Source organism: Strix uralensis, chromosome 10 (assembly GCF_047716275.1).
Source record: "Strix uralensis isolate ZFMK-TIS-50842 chromosome 10, bStrUra1, whole genome shotgun sequence".
NCBI classification, from domain to species: Eukaryota; Metazoa; Chordata; class Aves; order Strigiformes; family Strigidae; genus Strix; species Strix uralensis.
Window position 1 is genome coordinate 482,074 of NC_133981.1, and position 22,158 is coordinate 504,231.

A 22,158-nucleotide genomic window follows, 5' to 3' on the forward strand; every position below is an offset into this window, starting at 1 on the left:
TAGAGGAGCCATAACTGGGTGTGAAAGGGAACAAATTTGTGAGCGAGAGAAGGGTTGATAAGAGATTTAGTGTTTGGCTCAAAGTGTTTAAAAAGGCTTGTTTGGATTTTAAAGTCTCCAATTGTCAGTTTGCAGCTAGTTCTTCTGCCAAGTTCACCGGGAGCAATCAGCACGGAGCATATTTGAAAATCCTACCTGCCAGTCCCTGCTTGTTCGGATCTCAAAGGCAGAAGGCTCAGAAGCTCCTGAAGGCTTGCCCTGTGTAACGCATGCCAGGGGTCAGAGAGCAGAGACCACAGTGGGAGCACAACTAAGATGGAGTAAAAGCAGAATGCAGAGTTCCAGAACTAGCCCTTGTGGCTGTAGAACATCTTCCTCTTGAAATTCAGACATTTCTATAGCAGCTTTTAAAATTAAAGACTTTTATTCCTTTTTGTTGCTTTCAGTTTCTGTAAAAGACAGCTGTTCGTTTGTACAAACTATTCAGTAAAGTGACCTCAAGCCTCGCTTTAAGGATGCAGTGCAAATGTGATTTGCCTTCAGGTTGTCTATGTTGGTCTGATAAGAAAGGGCAGCGGGGCCAGTGGCAGGACCACATCAGCAAGGCAGCTGCATTTGTGCCTACCTGTACACAACACCTGAGAGCAGCTGTTCTTAGTGGAGGTGCAGCCTGGAATCAGATGTAGAGAGGAATTTTGAACAGGGATCTGGTGTTAACAAAGTTAATTTCAGGTACTGGTCATATTGCCTGATCTGGTTGGAATAGATAACGGTCAGTTCAAGTATTGCTCCCTTCCCCTCTGTTGTTTCTGTGTGCCTGTGAGTATGCATATGCAATATGTGTGTGTTTTTTACTAATTAACTGTTCCTGGCTTTTTTCTAGTGGCTTTATTGTTCTTAGCAGTTACTAAGTTATTAGGTCTGCTCATTTTGTGAGGGCTTAATTTGCTCACAATGTGTTATTCTTCCTGCAGTAAGATTATTAATTTTATCTTTTAGGGTGCTGGTTTTTAAGAGTCCTGTAGCGCAGCAACAGTGAAGAACAGAATCCCGTTATGGTAAGTACTATACAGAGTAAAACTGAAACTGTCCATCCAAAGGGAGTTAGAATGAAATGTAGGTGTATATCCATACACTACATATACCTACACCTACCATACATATGTACATACACCTGTAGGTGTATGAAATGGTTGAGCAAGTGAGAGGATGGAGTAATCATGTCAGTTGTGTTAGGCATAAATATGGTATTTCAGGAGTTTTGGTAGCTGTAGATCATCATGAAACTAATCAGGGGTAAGTTACAGTTGATCTGTAAGCTTTGCTGCAGTGTTTCAAAAGGACTTGGAAGAAGGAAGACAGTCATTTTATCCTGGCAAGGATTTCTTCCCCTCTGTAAGGACAGGCTTATAAGAAAGCTGGTCACTTGGCATTACCAGCAGGTTGAAGACAACTGGAGTATTTGCTCTCCTATTCCAGCATGGACCATTTATGGGAAGGTTTTAGCAAATAGTAGTGATACAGTTCACAGTTTCTGGTACTGACCATTAGTCCCACTGTGTCTGCAAAGCATGTGGCAAAGAGAATAGTTAGGGGCTTTTTATTTCTATCACTTGCACCAATGGCACCAGTGAAACTGGAAGCTGCTACTTAAAATCCCAAGCCTTCACTGTATCAGAGGTGTGGATTAGTGGCTAGAAATCAGCTGGGAAACGCTACAGCTTGTACTTGGCTAAGTGCAGAAACCGTCAGAGATCTAATACAGTGCTGAGGCGTGCACATTGTGTAGAGCATGATAGGTCAGCAAGTCTCTTCTTTGGAGGGTTGAGTGAATTACCTGGTTAATAAGAGGGAAGTTCATAGAGTACTCAGTTTAGAACTGTTCCCCTGCCCATCATTCATAGTCATTCAGGTGAATCTTGATGCACAACAGAGACTTGGTGGCAGTGAGGAAGAAGATCCCCACAACCAGTTGTTGAAGTAAGATGATTTTCATATTGTACAACTAGCTACATAGCAACACAGACCTTTGTGTAATTTGCATCTTTATAACTTTCATAGTCATTGTAATAACAATAGACTTCTCGCTGGTGCTTAATGAGTTTGTTTACATGCAAACAGCATGAAGTGAGAATCAGTGGGTGTTCAGCTGCCATTTGGGGGCAGGGATTATAATTAAGCTGTTCAATAGGCCAAATATTGAACATCATGCTTTACGAGACAATAAAGGCACATACGTGACCGGTGAGGTATATGCTGAGACCAGTAGTAGTATTGGCTTTTAGAAATGGCTTCTGTGGTCCTCTTGTGGCATCCTCTTCACACCTGCCCAGCTGGCACACTCTGTGCACCCCAAGGGAACCTGGGTGAATGAACATGCAGCACTGGAGTAAAAGTTCCTTGAGTCATTTGACACCTGCTTCTGCTGAGAGGACTATGAGGCACAAAGTCTATACGCTTCTCAACTCTTCTGTCACTCCCTCCCACCTGGGCCCTTTCGGCTGAGCCTGACTATGAACGAAGATAAGTTTAAAAGCAGTTAGAGAATGGTTTGCAGATGTAAACTACAGCAGCTGGTGTATTCTTATAAGCACCAAGCTGGGAGGCCACATGGTCATTTGGTTAGAATGGAATCTGAGAATTGGGACAGCTGTATTCTATTTCTGTCTCTCCCATTGAATTGCTCTGTGACTCTTAGTGGTGCATTAAGGCAGAAATCCAACTGTAGTTAAAATCAGTCAGACTTTTCATAGATGGTAATTGAAATTAGGTAGACCCTTAAATACCTGAGTTTTGTGTTCCCTGTCCACACATAAGTGGTGGTGATACAATACAGTGAGCTTTGGTGCTTGTGATGTGCTTTGAAAGTCTCAGAGAAGTCAAAAGTGTTGTTAATAGGTGGGGTTTTTGTGGGGGGGAAGCAAGTAGAATTCACCAAGCCCAGTGGGCCTGGCATGCAAATTTAAGTTAAGAAAATGGTAAATAGAAAAGCTGTGTTTGATCAGACTCCAGTGAAGCTTTGGTGTGACTGTTTGTGATATGAACACTTCTTGGTCCATAAACAGTGATGTAACATCTTGTTAAATGAGCAATTTCACAGGACTCTTTCTACATACCACTGATGACTTCAATAAACAGTTTTCTCCTCCAGATTTCTTTCTTTCCTTGTCTATAGCTGCTACCAGATTGGAAATGCTCTGTGTTGGCATCTAAATGGTATGATGGAATTCTAGAATGCACTCCTGGAATGGCTGGTGATGGTTTCATATCCTCGAATGTAGAGAGGGCTGTAATACAGGAGTGATTTTCAGCTTGTGGTACAAGACAATGCAGGGTTTAGAATGCCTTCAAAGGGAGAGGTAAAAGATCATTAATAAAAGCAGTCCTTTTGTTAAATTTGCTCAGTGGTGATCCACAGGTTACCTTGAAAATGCTTATAGATCTAGAAACCATAAAAAAGTAAAGTAACTAGAAAAAGTAAAAAAAAAATTCTTAGCAGTCCTTTTTAGACTTGCATTTCCATGGCTCTGATTCAGAGGCTATCATGGAAGATGTGGAATTAAAACTTTCATAACATGACATTTTTGTAGCTATTATTAAAAAATGTGACCCAACATTTTGACATTTGAAATGGCTCATCAAGAACAAGAAGCTGATTGATAGACTGTTTTTAAAATAGTTTCTGGAAGATCTCAGCAATAATCTGTGATTATTTCTGAGCCTTTGCTGCTCATGTTTAATGAGAGAAGCTCAAGTCTTATTGCCTGGAGAAATTACAGAAATGCCAAGGATTGTGTGATAAACAGGTAGTGCTGTTGATCACTAGCTGTACTTTATAAACATAGTACCTTTGTCATTTGAATAACAAATGATCTCTAAGCCAACACCAGAGTAAATCTTACTGACCTTTTACAGCTACTTGTCCTTTAACTGAAAAACAGTAACTCATTCTTCATTAGAATCACTTTCAGTTCTGCATGGGGCCAGGTACTGAGGAAAGTAGCTGTGTAAACACAGAATTGCACAGGAAAAAAGAAGGCATGTGGCAGTTTCCTTTACTTGAAGGTGCATAGCATTGGTCAATACAGCCTGTAATGGGGAACTGAAAAACATTGCTAAATTGATACTAAGTTAATGATACCCACATCTGTGAGTGTGGTACATAGTTCGGCTGGAACTGGGGTATATTAAACATTTCACATCTGCAGCTGAAGTTTGCTTCTATCAGTGATGGTTCAGCTGCTCTTTAACATGCTACTGTGAAAAAAAATCTGGAGATTTCAATCCAGCACACTGCCCTGGCCTAATTATGGCCTTTGTCACCTCTCTGATGGACAGGAGTAACTCTGATCTAGCTAAGCATGAGATGGTTACAGAATTCTGCAGAATAAAGAGTTCTGTACATCCCTCCTCGTTTCTGTCTATGAGCACATCACGCCAGGTTCAGGGTCTGCCAGGTTTCCCAATAGTAAAAAGGTTGTCTAAGGCTCCTGGGTAGACTGCTATAAGACCTTGTGTAGGTTTAAGAACAGAGATGATCTTGCAGAGAGCTGCTTAAAGGCATTTACATTTTGCATTTCTGTGTCCTGTCTGTAGTGCAAGACGGGTGCCTAACTTAGAAAAAAACTGTGTGCAGGACTCCCAGGAAAAAGTGAAATTCTCCACTTTAACTGCTAGACCCCTGGTGTTGATGACAGATAATGTGGATTTTGCCTTCCAGAAGCAAAACTTAACATCCATCTTATTGGGGGCTAGAACCTGTCAACTGCTGTTACCCCAGAGAGTAGAGTTTAACTTGGTTTTACATAGGGAGTTTCATACAGAATATATGTAAAATGACATCAAATCGAGAGAGGAGTCTTGCAGGTGGCGCTGTCTGAGCACTTGGACATGGCAGACTGCTAGTCCTTGTGTCAGCTCCATCCCAGATAGACCCCGTACAGCAGCAGACACAGAGGAGCTCTGAGTTGGCAAGTCCTTGTCCTGGCTTGGATGAAGAAGCCAGTTTTGCCAGTCAAGCCAGGTGCATTGTGCTCATTCTATAGCAGCCTTAAATTGTAAGGTTATTAAGTCCTTTTACCCTCTGGTAGCTGCAGACCACTTAATTACAAGGTCAGTGATGTATAGTGGTAGAGAGTTTGAGGGCCTTATGAGGTAAAACAGTATCTGATTACAGAGTAAATCGTGGCTTATTTGGACTTCTGCTTCAGAATCCCCAGTACATGGTGTTACTGTTTGGACCTTCCTATTATAATAATTTAGCAGTCTGCAGGACTGCAACGGTTTTGTTACCACTAAATTCTGGTGTTCAGAGTTCTCAACTGCCTGGCAAATTGACATCATCAAAAATTAAAAACAAATTAATGACCATGAATTGACAGTTATGTGATGAAATTTTCAAAGGTTTATTTTTACCATTTAGACACAAATGGAGTAGCCAGGTTTGCTGCAGTGGTCATTGCCTTAGGCACTTCTGTCTTTTGAGGATCTGATAATACATGAAGGGTGGCAGCCTCTAGGTGCCAGGTGTGTTTGACAACTGTCCCCTCCTCCTGGGTGTGCCAGTGGCAGCAGAGCCCTACTGCAGCGTCTGAATCAACTTCAGCCCTTGAAGTAGTACAGATCTAGAGTAAGTCTGTGATTATAGCAGAATTTAGATGCTATGTCCTGGAGACCCAAACGCAAAGATCAAGTTAAATGAGTGATATTGTATCATCTTATTTGATATCCCTGGCGGTTGCTAAAGGTCTTTGGTTCTTTAATGTTTTTCTGCTTCAGAAAACATGTTAATGTCCTTGATCACATCCATGCTTCAAAGGCACCGAGATAAAAAAATGACTCACTCATGAAGTGACTGCCTATTATTTTTGCTGCGATATGGGGAAGAAAAAAATCAAATGAAGTTGATGTCTAGTCTCAAAAGAAAGTTTCTGTATAGCAATGCTAAAAAATAACAGTTTTGTGAAGCTTAGGAGACTCTGGAATAAGTTTCCTCCCAAAGAAATCTGATTTAATCTCAGTTCAGTGGATGCTACAGCAGTTGGTAAATCCTCTATTTTAAATTGGCATCAGCAATGTTTGATAGCGCAGCAGAATCAAATTTCTCCCTGTCAAAACTCCCTTGATTTCAAGTTCAGGACTGAATCAGGGTTGAGTTGAGGCAATAATTTCAGTGGAGTTATATTGTGGATGAATTTACTTAATTTTTTAAAAAATTAAGATAAAGATTAAATAGCATGAGGATAGAGGTCTAGTTTTTGGGGGTTTTTTTTGCTTGTGAATAGGAAATAGTCTGTTAATTGTTTCTGGTCCAGTCTGAAGTAAATTTTCTATCTGGTAGACAACAGCAACTCCTCTGTTCAGTGGCATTTTTTTCCAGGATTTGGTCTGTTGCAGCTGTGGCACTCTGATAGAGCTAACGAGGTACTTTTCAGAGGATTGCACTTGCTGGTGCTGCTATGCTGTTCAGAATCCAGTGAAGCAAATGGGAGCTGTATCCATTGTATCATCTTTAGCTGGGATAAATTCATATTGTCCTTGTAGTATTAAATTTTCCAGATGATGCTGAAAATTTTCCATCCAGATGTGCTTTTCATTCTTGGGGAGCTGGTTTTTTTTGTTGGTTTTTTTTTTTTTAATCTCCTCCAAGCAAGACAAAGCATAGGTTGTAATAGCACTGAGTTGGCACTTACCTGCGCATTTCAGCTGCTCCTGTGGGTCTGGTATCAGTTAATATCAGAAGGAGCACTAAAATAATGTGAAATGGTGAGAACTGCAATAAAGAAGAAGTTGAGTAATTACCTTTGGGGCTGTATTAGAAATGAAATGCATGGCCCCAAATTGAACATTGCAAGATGCAGCTGTGCTCTTCTGAGTGCCATCAAAGCTCCTCCCAAGCATGACTCCCCCCTTTCTCTGCATGCCTCCTCCTGCTTCCCTTTTGCCTTCTCTCTCCTTGCATTCCAGCTCTGGCTGCAGAAGACAATACTAGTCAGCCATCTGGCAATAGGCTACCTAAATGATCACAGTATTCAGATTCCAGTTTCAATTTTCTGTTAGAGCTCTAGAGCATTTCTTTGTTCAGGGAAGGATGAACACAGTAAGAAATGTTTAAGTCGTTGAAGGAATCAGATTAAATAAAACTAAACTTTTTATTGAAGTTTCAGGAAAACTGAACTCTAGAGTGAGAAAACTTAGCAGTGATGAAAAGAACACCTCGGAAAACGCCTCAGAATGTCTCAGTGGCAGCTGTAAGACCTGACTGTACTGACATTGCAGGGAAATGATCAGCTTCTGGTTTGTATCAGTGCTTCTCAGACTTCAGTCACTCAAGACACTCCTTTGGGTGTCTTGTTCCAATGGGGACAAAAAGTGGAAGGAAAGCTTGAAAGTGCAGAAACATGAAGGGTCTTTCTTTGAGACGGAGTTGCTGGCAGGGGCTGCGTAGCTTGTATACCAAGTTAGCTGCATTTTTCTCCTTTAGTAAATACTGGGAATAACTGGTGTTAGAAGTTAGGTTGCATATGTTTTAGTGGTGTTTCTTGGGCTGATTCCTCTCCTTGTCTCTAGAGCGTCAGGAGAGACACTGGTGCCACACTGATGTAAAATAGTTCAATAAACAAATCAGACCCGCTTTGGAGGCACACAGAGCTTCATTTAGCAGTCCTTCATCAGGATTTACACAGGAAGTGATGGTTCTGCCCAGTCTAAAGTCAGGATCAGACCCATAAGTTAGTTGAAACAAAATTATACCTGTTAATGATGTTGCTATTTGTACAGCATCATCCAACAAAGCCCCTCTGCCTGTACTGCTCTATTGCAGTAAAGTAGAAGTAACATCTTTTATTCAAATAGATAGTTTACTTTCAGCTCAAGCTTGAGGGTTTATTTCCTGCCTGTAGAATACAGCAGTTGCTTATCTGAAATCTGGTAGAACTACAAAATATTCACTTCTAATATTCTGTGAGCGTTTGTATGAAGTGAGTAATTGCTGCAAGTCATTAATCAGCCTGGAAAGGATCCTTGTGCTAGTTGGTTTTGCTTTCCCCACTGCCATAATCAGTTTCCTCCTGATTGCATGGTAATTTGGGTTCTCTGAAGTTTCAGCAGCAATAATCTCAGACAGACTTACATAGAAAATTTAGCTGTTGCAAAGCAAAACAGCACCTAGCAGGATTTACTGCCTAGCTTCCAGTCTCTCATCTCGGCTTTAGGAGAAACATGTGAACAGTTACCTGACATTTCCCTGTTTGCTGCTTCCACCAAAACAGAGTAATTCTCTACCTTTCCAGCTGCTCTGATCATTGCAGGCCCAGTGATGGGCCTGCCTGTACTCCAACAAGCTGAAAAGGATCATATGGACTCTGGTTTTACTCCTTGAGGACTTGCTTTTATGAATCTCCTCTTGAACTGTGAAGGAGAGAGAATCACCAGACAGGTCAGCCTTGATCTTGGTTTTGGTGAGCATCACAGTAACTCCTCAGCGAATGAGTAAACTAAGACAAACAGGCAGTACAAGCATCAAAGGATGATCATGCTTTCAGCTTGAATAGCTTCCTGGTCATAAAAATAGAATAACTGAGCAGGCTGATGAGAGAACGCACAGATCTACAATGTGAAAACAAAACTGTGCAAAGGTTATTCTCACAAATTATTCACTTTATAAGAAAGGCCTGGTTCTAATTCACTCAAAACAGGAGCATGCAGGCCAAAACTGGCCAGCAGGTCACAATCACCAGGCAAGACCATTAAACAGGCATTAAAAACTAATTATTAGGTGCATCCAAATAGTAGTAATTAAATTTGAATCAAATGTAAGCAATTAATAAAATGCAAAATAATTAAATGGAAGTTAAATGTGAATTTAACCACACCTTACCATTTAAAACATGTTTCTCAGATTACTGTTAATGAGTCTGTGCAGTGTCAGACAGTTCTTGTTACCAAGCGAAGGATTTAGCAATCCCGAATGTTAAACTGTAATGCCAGTCCTGTCTGGCAGAACAGAGTCCAATTGCACCTCCATTCGCATGGGCTCAACCTGACACTTGTGAAGGTGTATTTAATGTTTTGTTGCTGAGCACTTAGCACAACACACCACTTAAAAAATACTACCAAAATAAATATGTTTAGCATAGTTTTGGGAATACTCAGACACTTTGCAGTATCTCCTGAATAAGGAGATGGTACAAAATCAGGGTTGCTGGATCAGTGGGATGTGGGAGGTGGGACCTGCTGCCTCTCACAGAAGTGAAATCTTGCTTTGGGCTTCTTCTGAGCTCTTGCTTTGGGGCTCAGGTTTGTATCTTCAGGATTGTGTGGCTGAAGTGACAAGAATCATCTGGGCGTGCTAGGGAGCATAGAGATGGTAAAGAGGTTGGTTGGGTTGTGGAGAGCTGTGAGTTACAGCTGGTAGTACTGTGTTTAGATAGGGACATCTTGAAATGTACTCACAAAAGGTTTAGCATGGGGAAAAAAAAAAGGGAATTGTGGACTGAAGAAATGCATCACTTTGGGAGAGAGAGAGCCAAAGCGTGTGGGTAGCTGACGCTGGAGGGTGTCATCTGTTTTGTAAGGGGTGTTGAAGGCGCAGGGCCCTGGTGCCAGATGCCCGTTGATGTGTGTGACTCAAGGGTCAATGTCCCTTTTACCTCTGTTACTGTAGTTTCTGATCTGCAGTGTATGTAGAAACGTGACCAGGAGTAGGAGTCTGTGTGGGCACCTTGTCTATATGCTGTACACCAGCCTCCTGTCAGGGGAAATGGGCAGAGCTTTGCAAAAGCATCTACCTCACTCCTGTGCTTACTATCTCAAGGAAGAGGAGCAGCATAGGAAGTGTGTTTATACAAATGCTTCTTATGAATGGAAAACAACTCTTAACACTTCTGTCCTGTTCTAACGGATAGCACACTACAACTACCTTAATGTTCTCTCCTTTGAGGACATAATTACTTGTACATAACATATTCATTTGAGGACTTAATTTGCTTTTAGATTCCAGTGGTGGAAGCAACATTTCTGAAGCCACCTTCCAGAAGGACTTAGGTTTCAACCTTCCCAAGGTGTTGGCATAATCATGTTTTTCTGCCCATAAAATGGAAGGGGTTTTTACAGGTCTCTACAGCTAATCTATGCAGCTATTGTGAAATGTCCATACATGAGGATATTTTCTGGGGTGATTCTTCTCCAGGGTCCTTGCAGATGCTTCTAACTAAGCCAAGTCACTGGGCCTGAACTTCTTCATCTCAATTCAGTGGCAGTCCTCCTGCTTCTCAGGAGTGTGAGAGTTTAGGCTTGACTTGTTCAAACTCTGACTTTTTATTCCAGTAATGTTGACACAAGCCCTGTAGCCTGTCTAGCAACAGGAACAGAGCACAAATAACAAACAGTTTCTGCTTTTTAAGAGACTCACACATGCAACTAAGGAAAAACAATCAATGACAATTTAGATGTTTCTGACTGAACAAGATGTCTTTAAATTAAGTCTCACTACTTCTCATGTGAGACTTGAAAATAAGAACACTCTGACTTCCTAATTTAGCCACTAAACAGCAGAGAAAGAAGTTTTATTGGGTTGTTTGGCCAGGTGACAGGCCTCACCAGGGTTCTCTGTCAGGGAACCATTTTTCCTTAGGGTATCTGTCACAGTGAACAAACTACCTGTAGGGGAGCATAAGGACTGAGGAAAAAGCAAGAATACTCATTTGGTGACCTTGTAATTAAGCAGCAGTTGATGATAATTCTTAGATTATTATATTGGTTCAAGGAACTAATTAGTTTTATAACTAATTGCTGGTGCAAGGGACTGAGCACAGTCACACAGCTGGAGGCACAGAGAGGGTAGAATTGGGGCAGCCTGGTTTTAGACCAACATCAACCGGGTCACTGTTAAACACAATCAGATCTAATTGCAAGTAATCACTGAAAAAGACAGTCTCATTCCTCTTTCTTCCTATCCATACCATATTCTTGTTTGCATAGATTGTAGGGACTGCTCAGCCCCAGTGGATTTAATTCTGCGTACAGATCAGCTGGATCAAGAAGGGTCAGAATGTCTCGGCACAGGGCTAGACATTGCCAGGACAAAGACTGAAATACTTACTCTGCCTTCATCCTGATGTAATAAGACCTGCTTCTCAGTGCAGGTAATTCCAGGATTGCAGCAAACTCTGCTGTTGATCTTTGCTTATTGTATCAAGGTCAGGGGCTATTGTTATCTGCTTATTTAGAAAAGATCCCAAACATTTATTTAATTACCGCTTACCAGAGAGAATTCCAGGGCTTCTGGGGCCGCTCTGTGACATTGTTCTTCACAGGGTGCTTCCAGGTAGAATTGGAACACAACTCAGTTATGCTTAACTATGACAAGGTAGTGAAGTGAGTAGTAAATATTATTGTCTCATTAGTAGATCTGCATTTAATTTAGATACATATTTCTGCACAAATGAGAAAATGTTGCACTTGTTAATGATAGCACTACCCCAGGTAATAATTACAGTTTGTACCCCAACCCAGACACTGTGACAGCGTGGGCCCACCCTGCCAAGCACTTCACCCCTGAGCTAGGGAGGGGAAGACAGAATGAAACGGACGTGTTGGGAGCACATCTCAGACAGCCTTTAGGTGTTTGTTGGCAGAAGGAAATACCTTTTCTGTTTCTCTCTTTGTCATGGGTCACAGCACCTGCAGGCAGGTTGTAGCCAGAGTTCTGCCTGCTCTCTCTTCCTCCCCATCCCCAGACAGTGTGATAACCAAGCAGGGCCAGTGACTGCTGAGCCAGAACTCCATACTGGAAGGAGACAGTTACCTTTCAAACTGCAATGCCTTTGCTTTTTCTTCCCTTAGATTGGTCTGGGAGCTGCTTCTTCAGAGCTGATAAACTCCCTCTCAAAGCTGTTGTACCAGGCATCTGAAAACATCACATCAATTACCTGAGCACTGGTTTTTCAGTAATTGTTTTATCAGAAGAAAATCTAAATTCTCTTCATGCACTGCTCTTTCTGCTTTGATAACAACACCCAATTTGCAACTGTAGGGTTTAAACAAAGAATTTCTGAGAGCAGAAAGGTTTTTGCATAGTTTGTATCTTACAGAAGCTAGACAAAAGAAGCAGCCTAAATCCCTAAACACGGTGATTACAATAGGGAGAAATTATTTGTGATAAGTCACTGCTGTATCCCAACTACTTCTACACTGACAATTCCAAAGAACTATTCACATTGCTTTTGGGGATGTTCCTGGGATCTTAAGAGCCTGGCACAACATGAGGAGGGATCTTCATTGTGGTTTTTGGGTGAACTGGTTGACTTTTAGCCTTTCCTAACATTGGCATAGCTCCCTGGAAGTCACCAGCCAGCCACAGGAGGACACATGGTGTGGCCTGTTGTGTTTTGGCAGTGATGACCAAGACTGACTGACTGCACTGTCACGTGCCACACTGTTATTTATGTGCAGTAGCCGTGGTCCCGTGCACGGTGCTGTACCAACGTGTGAAACAGAATCACTCAGAAAATGTTAGCTGTAATGCTTTATACAAGCTTAATTTCTCTCCCAGGGGTAGCTGTGATCTTTGTTTGTGTCTAATTTATGTGCTAGTTTACCAGCTTATTCTCTCAGTCGTGGCTCTTGGACACAGAAGGGAAAATGTCAGCTTTGCAGTAACTTTGTTATGTGAAATCTACCACTAAGCAATAAAACAGTACTTTTCACTTTCTTCTCCAGTGGGTCATATGCCTGTTTCTTTTAGGTTTTAATTAAAAGTTCCCTTATTAATCAAACTGTTAATGTGTACTGCTGTTGATAATTGTTGAGCAGAGAACAGTGGGTTTAGGAATTCACTTGTGTGTAGGGAGATTACAAAATAATTTGTAGGGATGCCACTGGCAATCTTAGCACCTCATAGCACGCAGTTTGTCACACAGTACTGTCTTAGACCAGTGGTCCATCAAATCCCATCCCTTGCCTCCAGCATTGCAGAAGATGTGCTGGTGTACTTTATTTACTCTGTTCAGAAACATTAATGCTCTTCAACAAAAATGTCCTACAAGAGAGAAATGAAAGCAGCCATAGTGGTAATACATGAGAACATACATTTCCTTCCCACTAACATGGAATTCTCTAGTCAATAGACTTACTAAAAACTCCTCCTCATCCCAGTGCCCATCCTCCTACCCTTTGGCCTCCCTGGAACATCCGTTGAAGCAGATGTCTCTTGGACCATATCTAGCCAGGTAAGCAGACTGTGGTCCCTAAAACTGAGCATATTTCAAAGGTGAACATGCCATGAATATCCTGACAGAAGGCTTCTCTCTTCCAGTGTTATCCTATGCTAGTTGTAGTGAAGTAGTACAGGAAGACAAGTGACTTCTTAACAGGAATGGAAGATGTAAGTTGGGCTTTATATATCAAAGTCTTACTCTTACAGTACTTGTATACTCACACAGTGAAACAGGAAATGGTGGAACTGTAAGCTATCCACTTACACTGTGTGTCTCGCATTTTCAGCAGGGCTTCATCCAATCTTATTTTGCTTGGGTGTCTCATTACAGCTACTGGTTCTGACCTGAAAAAAACCATATGCACTTGTATTAGGAATTAAAAGCCTAAAATGGAAGGAGCCTGACTGGAAGAGGAGAAACATAATCCCCATTTTAAAAAAGGGAAATAAAGAGGACCCGGGGAACTACAGGCCAGTCAGTCTCACCTCTGTGCCCAGCAAGATCAAGGAGCGGTTCCTCCTGGAAACTGTGCTGGGGCACACGGGAAATAAGGAGGTGCCTGGTGACAGCCAACATGGCTTCACTGAGGGAAAATCGTGCCTGATGGATTTGGTGGCCTTCTATGATGGGGTTACAGCACTGGGAGGACTTGGGGGTGTTAGCGGATGGAAAACTGACCATGAGCCAGCAACGTGTGCTCGCAGCCCAGAAAGCCAACAGTATCTTGGGCTGCATCCAGAGAAGTGTGGGCAGCAGGGCGAGGCAGGGATTCTCCCCCTCTGCTCTGCTCTTGGGAGACTCCCTGCAGTGCTGGGTCCAGCTCTGGGGGCACCAACATCAGAAGGACACAGACCTGCTCGGGAGGGACCAGAGGAGGCCACGAAGATGCTCGGGGGGCTGGAGCCCCTCCCCTGTGAAGACAGGCTGAGAGAGTTGGGGGGGGTTCAGCTGGGGAAGAAAAGGCTCTGGGGAGACCTTAGAGCAGCCTCCCAGGACTGAAAGGGGCTACAGGAAAGGGGGGAGGGACTCTTGATCAGGGGTGTAGGGATAGGACGAGGGGGAGTGGTTTTAAACTGACAGAGGGGAGATTTAGATGAGATCTAAGGGAGAAATTCCTCCCTGTGAGGGTGGTGAGGCCCTGGCACAGGTTGCCCAGAGAAGCTGTGGCTGCCCCCTCCCTGGAAGGGTTCAAGGCCAGGTTGGATGGGGCTTTGGGCAACCTGGGCTAGTGGAAGATGTTCCTGGCCATGGCAGGGAGTGGGACTGGATGGGCTTTAAGGTCCCTTCCAGCCCAAACCATCCTGTGATTCTATGAAAATGCTACTACTCATCTGAGCCATGAAAGGGGAGCTGCCAAGTTGCTCTCATAAATATCAAAAATTTAAATCTGGTATGGAAATAAGAGCCAGAGTGATTAAGAATTGATTTGCAAAGCAGGGATTACAAACTTGTTTGTTTTCTCACACCTGCTCTCCACTTCAGCAGTACAACAAAGGAAGGCGTATCTAATGCACCTTTCCCCTAATTGGATAACGCACTCAAGGGAATATGATCACCTGAGGCTTTTAAGATCACACCACCATTTGTCGAATTAAACCTAATGACAACACATTGTTCCTGCAAAATGCATCTTTATTCCTTGGTAGGTTACATTTCCTTTCAGCCTTTCACCTATTGATCCAGCAGTGCCTCATGTAAAACAAACTTCTTTGTTGGCATCTTGTTTGTGAGACCAGAAAAATCTTTTATGTCATCTTCTCTGTGTCTGACCAAGTCAGTGAGAGAAAAAGCTTGTTGTATGGAGCATGACAAATTTTAGCTATCTTTGTAAAACAAAGCAATAAACATTAGAATGCCTGTGTGGTGTGGGCTATACAGGTAATTCATGTTCTGTATTCACTATTTCTTTGTGTACTTGCTGCTTTGATTTCTTAAAGCATCTTCAACTATGTGCAGAAGGTGCCTGCACTACATAGCACTTGAGTAAATGATAGTTTTAATCTTGGACTCCAAGTAGGTGTATACTCATTTCATTACAGAAAATGAGATGTTTGCTGAGCAAAGCTGCAGCATCAGGAAGCTTGAGGCATATTTACTTCACTTTTTTTGTGGGGGCGGAAGGTCTTGAAGAAAGCTGGTGAAATGCTATATCCCCAAATAAAACACCTTTGTGTCTCTCTTCTCTGAGCATTCATGACTACAAGTACAGGCTGATGAGGAAGGGCAGGGTTGGGTTCTGAGTGCTCTCACAAATTGTCTCCCTAGTTAATTTTACTAGTTGTAAACCGCAACAGAAGAAATAATTTTTTACAAATGCAGAACCATTTTATAACTTCATAGTTGTCATGCTAGCTCACTACCATCACTCGGCACTTTCTAGTGGGGTTAACCTCAACCCACTGCTCTGGTCTCCAGACCCTTGCCTAAATGAAAAAAAGGCATCCTTGCCCTTTCCAGAAGTAATCCTAATTTTTGCCCAGCCCTAACTGCGATGTAGTTCCATTGCCAAGGGAGTAGTTTCAGTATTGGCCAGCACACTACTTCTGTTTTCAGCAGTTCCCCCTGGAGCCTTCCTGTCCCTTTTCCCAGCTCTCCCCGTGGGATAGCTGGAGCTGGTTCTGTTGACTTGAGTGATTTTATTAGGTCTCTTCTTCAGTTAGATGAACTTCCAGTAGGTCTTACAGTCAGATAAGTTATTTCTCAGAGCCTGTACGGGTATAATTGAGATCAGCTTCTGGCCTAGTGAGACTTGCGGCTGCTCAGAATGCGCTTTGGTAAGAATGGTTTTTGGAGGAGTGAGCAGCAGTTCCAACTGTGCCATGCATGTGTTAATTCCTACTTCACCTCAAGCAGCCCAGCACACACGCCACTTTATCAGGCTTTGAATGCACTCTGCAGTGGCGGCTGGCACGTGCAAATGTCTCGCAAGCCTTGCTCAAGATCCTGTAGGAGCTCATTGACAGAGTGGATTAATGTCAAACAGCAATCCCCTTCAGTCAAAATCCCTCTTTGCCACTTACATACTGAGCTGATAGAGAGAAACAATTATATTGAAGAAGAGTTATTTTATTTAATAACACTTGATCTCCCCCAGCACAAATAGAAAATACAGGTTTTATTGCTGCTTTTGGCTTGTATCGGTGTTTGCATTTTCTCATTTCTTATTGCATACATGGATCTAAGACAAAAGGCCTGATGAACCTAAATTTCTCAGGATGTCCCATTAAATAGGTAATCTTACACTACTCAATTTAGTCTTTAAAATTTGCAACCTCGTCATTATTGTTGTCCTTCCTTCCAGCATTTCTCCTGAAGTGCTCCCTGTACAGTGGACTCCTTCTTGTAAGAACATTCAATTTTGTTCTCACAAAGGTTCTTACCAGTAAATTGAGCTGGGGGAGTACACATGTGCTTTGTACTTCCCTTGTGAAGCCTGAAAGCACTGAGTTTCTGAGAAAAGCAGCTAAGTACACTGTGCTCCCCTGCTTGAATCCATTTTGTCTCCTCCACAGACTTCATTTTCTGCATGCATCCTCAATAAGATGGCAAACCTGGTAAGTTTTACTTACATTGAAAAGTGGAAACATGTTTTTTCTCTCCCAGTGTATGAGAACTGGGAGTTTAGCACTCATTGTCACAAAGAGAGAAACTCATTATGCCACAAAATCATTCCTCCCAAGCTGTCTGTCTGAATATTGATCCCTTGTTCCTGAGTAAGTAAACCCTGTGGTTGATTGTAATTATTCTGGGACATCTCATTCCAGTGACTGGATCGATAATGTCTTTCATGGCCTCCTGCTGTGTCTTCCTGTCGTGTCTCAGCACCTCTGCATCACCCGCTGTTCATCAGGAGCCCAGTGAAACGATTTGCTGTGGTGGCGAGAATGCTGTCAGCCACTTCACACTCATTATGGTCTCAGCCAGGATGCGACACGAAGCCTTGGATGTACAGCACTTGTAACAAATGTCAGTATTAACCTTACACTGTCCCACACATTGAGACTGGAAGGTTTCCTCTTGATGTCACATTAAGTCAGGCATAATGCCCATAGGATGCTTGTCATGAAGCTGTCTTTGAGCAGAAACAGGGATAAATATCCAAGGTCCCCTTTTCATCCAGAGGCTCAGAGCAAACCTGTGAGGGAGCAGCGAGGCTGGGGGCTCACCGCAGGATGGAGAACGGGGAGGTGGGTGGCAGCGAGGCCAGCGGGGTAGGGGCCTCACTGACCAGAGCTCACACTGCAGGACCCCAGTGCAGCAAGCAGGACAGGCCTGAGGACGGCAGCCAGCGTGAACCAGATCATCTGGGCAGTTTGTGGGGATAAAGTCAAGGCAGGAAGTCAATCCACAGCTCAGGGTCGGGGTCAGGTCCTGTGACAGTAACCAGGGTTGGACACAGCCCAGTGACTGCCAGGCAGATCCACAGTGACAAGGTGAAGCTGAGAAGTCAATCCATGGTCAGGATCCATATCAGTGGGGCAAAGCTATGAAAGAGTGAGAAACTAGTACCCTTTCAGTGTAACTCAGGCAGGGGCTGGAGGCCCAAGCAGGAGCCGAACCAGGGCTTCTGGGCCTGTGTGCAGGGATATGCGTGGAAGCTGCAGATGAGGCTGTTCAGGGCCATTAAGGCCTATTAGTGCACTCAGGATCCTGCTGAAACCTTTCAGTTATATTCAAAGCAATTGCTTTTGCAGCCTGTTTCTCTGCCGAATTTCCTTGATCTTTTCTGCCACTGTTGCTGTAGGATGCGTTTTGGAGAAGAGTTTAGCCCTCAGTGTTCCCAGCTTGTGGGGATAATGGAAGAATCTGCGTGCCCAGCCTCATGGTGTGTCAGGGAGCTTCAGGTCAACACCTCCCCCTGCTCATGTTCTTGGTGTCCTTCCTGCTTCAGCTCTTCCTGTCCTCTGAGAACAGCCCTGAATCCAAATCTGAGAGCAGACCCTGATGCAAATCCAAGAACCCCTCTGCCACCAGCTACTCTCCCAAGTCTTCCTCCATTCTCCTGATCTTCCAGCTGTGGTACCAGGATAACCCAGCAGCTTGGCCTAGGGCTGCTGTGTCTCCCCTTTGTCCCACTCACTTTCTTCTTTTCTTTCTTACAGCTATTATGCTTTTTTCCCATCTTTTCTTTGATTATTGGCCTGACTCTAATGTCATCCCTCACTGTAAGTTAAAATCTTCCTAGCTTGACCTTGGACCTGCCTCATCACTACAAATTTGTCTGGTGATCTGGACTCTTGGTAGGACCTGGCCACAACCTCTGGGCCTCTCCTGTTCATCTTGCTCAGTACTGAGGGGAGGGCCCTGGCCTTTGGAGGCCTCTGTCCTGACAACTGTGTTACTGTGTTCGGCTCCTGGCTCTCCATCCTTCAGTAAGCAGCCAGCCCTTGCTGCTCCCTGACAGTCACTCAGTAAAGCTTTTACTCTTTTTACCCTTTTCCTGCCTTCTCCTATTATAAAACATGCTGCTTAGGGATGAGAAGAGATCTGAGCAGTAAGACAATTTTAAAGCTGCAGTTGCAAAACAGTGGTGCTCTGTCACCAACTTACCCAGAGAATTAGACATGTGCTAACCTGAAATTATTTCTGAATCTTTCTGATAGATGAGGCCAGTTGCATGTTTGTTGTGCACAAACCTTGGATATTCAAAAATTGTCAAACACAGGTGTGGGTTTTCTTTGGGGTTCTCAGGGTTCTTAGGGGTGTGGTTTCTTCTTTTTATTTTTATACTACTGTGGTGATACAAATCTTATCTCTTGTTTAGATGTGGTTCTAGAGAAACCAACTATATTTGCTATAAATTTCTGTTAGATCTAGTATAACTACATTCCCATGAAAGTTTGTATTAGATAACTGCTGATGCCTCCCAGCAGCTTCAGTGGTTTTATCACACTTACACACCTGGAGACTAAGAAATATTTGGAGCTGCCCTAGAAGTGTAAACGTGTAAGTCTGTAACGGTAGCACAGAAAAAAACTTTATAGAAAGTATTATAAATAAAATTGAAAAATGCATCCTGCCCCATACTCTCTTAGTCATCATCACTTGAAAGAAAAGCTGCATTCTTAGATCATAGCTTGGAGCCTGAAAGAAATAGGCCACAATAAGGTTTTGTTCTGAGGGAAGGATGTCTGGTAGAATTTGATCTGCCAGCGCTTTGTCTGATGGTATGTGAGCACCGGTGAATAAGAAGGCTGCATCCTGGATTGTTTGTCTGCATTGGTTTAATGCCTGCAGTTTTTTGGTGTCCATCACTTCCACCTCAGGATCTCAAACACAACTATACCTAGTTGCTTCTGTAATTCTTTGGGGAGGAGTAAAGTTTAACTTCAGAGAATGGAAATAACAGTGACAATCTGCTAAGGAAACACACAGCACAGTCACCCATTCAACTTACACCCAAACAGCTATTGTTCTAAATATATTTCCCCTGCCTACATGCTTGTTCTCACAGCATTCATCGGCTTTCTTATTCTGTAGGCTGGACTGTGGCAGACAAGGTAGCAGAAGCACCTCATTATAGGCAGTTTTCTGCCTACTCTCCAGTCTGCCCAGGTGCTCAGAGCAGACTTAAGGGAACAGGTCTCTGGCACGATAATCCTGCCTGCAGAGAGCTGGCACTGGAACTGCAGTATGCTCCTTAAGCTCTGACCCAGTTCTGTGAAATAAAATGGCAAGGGCAGAGTGTGTGTTTGTCATCCTCCAGAATGAACCATTATGGCAATCTCCTGTTGCTCGGTACCATCTCACTAGAGATAGTGTCAGTTTGGTGCGGGCAGCTCTTCCCAGGAAGAGTGACAAGACTAGGTAGGAGTCAGCCAGCTGTCAAAGACTGACAAAGCCTGCCATAAAGCAATTGACAGCTTCCCTGCAAGCCTTCCTCACTTTTCCATGGGGTGGGGATTCACACAGAGCTCAGGTATGTTGGATTTTTGTCAGATACTCCCTCAGTGACACAATCCCACAACCCCTTTCCTACATCAGACTGCTGCTTTCTATCCCATCTGAGTGTTTTCTTTTCTCTTGAATTAAGTAAAGGCAAACTGTCCCAGTGCAGTAGCACCTGGGACTGCTCTTTAACAGTTCCATAATGATGTTGGTCCCTACAGGAGGTACTTCATACCCGACCTATTAGGCATTTTTGTTTTTCTAATGTTGATACAAAAATATTTGAATATTTTATGTTTTCCAAAGTGTCGGTCACATCTGCTGTGGGCCCTGAGATATGTAGCTCATAGGATTGCCCCAGAAATCAAGTCATGTTCTGTCCCCAGGTGAAAAACTGTTAGAGACAGGAAACAAAATGTGCTGGAGGTTCTAGTTTTCCCAGAGTCAAGCTTAACTCAGATAAGGCAATAGGGAAGACATTACTACGTTTGAATGTAGAACTAAGATTTACTACAGTTCAAGGCAGTTTGAAAGAACCAGCTTGGTCTGCACTTAATTTTATCCAGTATTTTTTATGACTAGCTCAAAACCCTATTTCATCATACAGTGGGGGCAGAATTGTAGTTACAGAATGCTTTTGTCCTGTTTTGTGCTTTGCTCTATTACATCAACATTTTTAATTATATTTCCTTACATCTATTCCATAGTTACTCTACAAATCTAGGGTAAAACGTCCTTCTTATAAATTCAACCATAGAATATAAAGTCTAATGGGATTGTTGTGATCCCTTTTTTTTTCTTCCTGCATAAAATACACCTTCTTCATCTTTGATTCAGGTTCTGTAATTGTTGTTACAATGCCATGGCCGTTACAAGCTGATGGTTCTTGCATCTAATGTGTAACATAGGGTATACCTGGCCATTCTGTGGCTGTAATAATGGTATGACTGCTTAGAGAGCTGTTAAGACTCATAATTTTCCCTGCCTATATAAGCTGGGCACGTATCGAAATTAAAACCACATTCTAGTCACCCACACAGGCTAGTCTCTTGCTGTTACATTTCCAATTACTATGTTCATCTTCTGGTTTTCTTCCTGTGCTCGAAAGGATCATATGGAAAGGAATTTGGGTCTAAGCAGAAAGTGGATTGAGATACAAAACAAAAATGCCAAATAATGTGCCCTTTCTAATTTGCATAAGGCAAATATTTGAAAAGTGGGGGAAATACTAAATTAGCAGGAGGTTTACTGGAGGAGTGCAAGATAATGTTAGACCACAAACAGTGACAATGAACAGTAACTTAGAGAGGCTGGGAGTAACACATTGATAAGGATTACCTGGGTAATTAAAAGCAACTTAATTACCTAGTTTTTAAAATCTTATGCCTCCTAGAGTTTCAGACAGCCTCTTCATGTTTTGACTGCCTGGATGGGATACTCGGATCCCATATTTTTAGAATAGAAAAACCTACTTGTAACAGTAAAGTTACAAGATTTGATTTCCCACTTCATCAAACTTGTGCTGTTTATGAGCCATGTGTAAGCAGTTCAGAGGCTGCGGCTCATCTGCGATGGGCAAATAATAAACAGAACGTGCAAGGATGTAGCTGCTTTGCATTAGGGGCATTGAGCTCAATGACATGAGAATTTCAAATCAGGCCATACACACCAGCAAAGCTTAAAAGCAATGGGAGTTGGTGTAATATAACCTGTTCTTATTGACCCATTTGTGCTGACCTGTACAGATAATTTCTGTTGAGTGCTTTCGACTTAGATTTGATCTTGTTGAGCCCCCTTCAAGCGATAGGGTGTAAGGTGTGGAGCGCTACACTGGATGCAGGGGAAGTGTAAGGCTCTGAGTATGGGCAGGCAGGGGCGTTCCCCAAAGAGGCCAAGGAGGTCTGTCCTACGCTGGTTGTTCAGTGAGCACATGCTTTTTCTGTGGTTTGTTCCTCTCCCCCTGAGAGATCCGTTACCTGTATGTGCTGCAGGGCGAATACACGTGTCCAGAGTGCGTGACCCTGCGACTTCACTGCCAGACTCACTTCACGGT

At 42.9% G+C, this 22,158-nt stretch overlaps 1 long non-coding RNA gene across 4 annotated transcripts in view; it reads left to right on the plus strand.

Annotated features, from left to right (window-relative positions):
- The window catches only part of LOC141947557 (uncharacterized), a 62,396-nt gene that overhangs the window by 24,679 nt on the left and 15,559 nt on the right, over positions 1-22,158 (plus strand). For all 4 annotated transcript variants that reach the window (XR_012630198.1, XR_012630196.1, XR_012630197.1 and 1 more), the window contains one exon: positions 1,000-1,058. This is a non-coding gene — a long non-coding RNA (uncharacterized LOC141947557). The remainder of the gene's footprint in view (positions 1-999; positions 1,059-22,158) is intronic.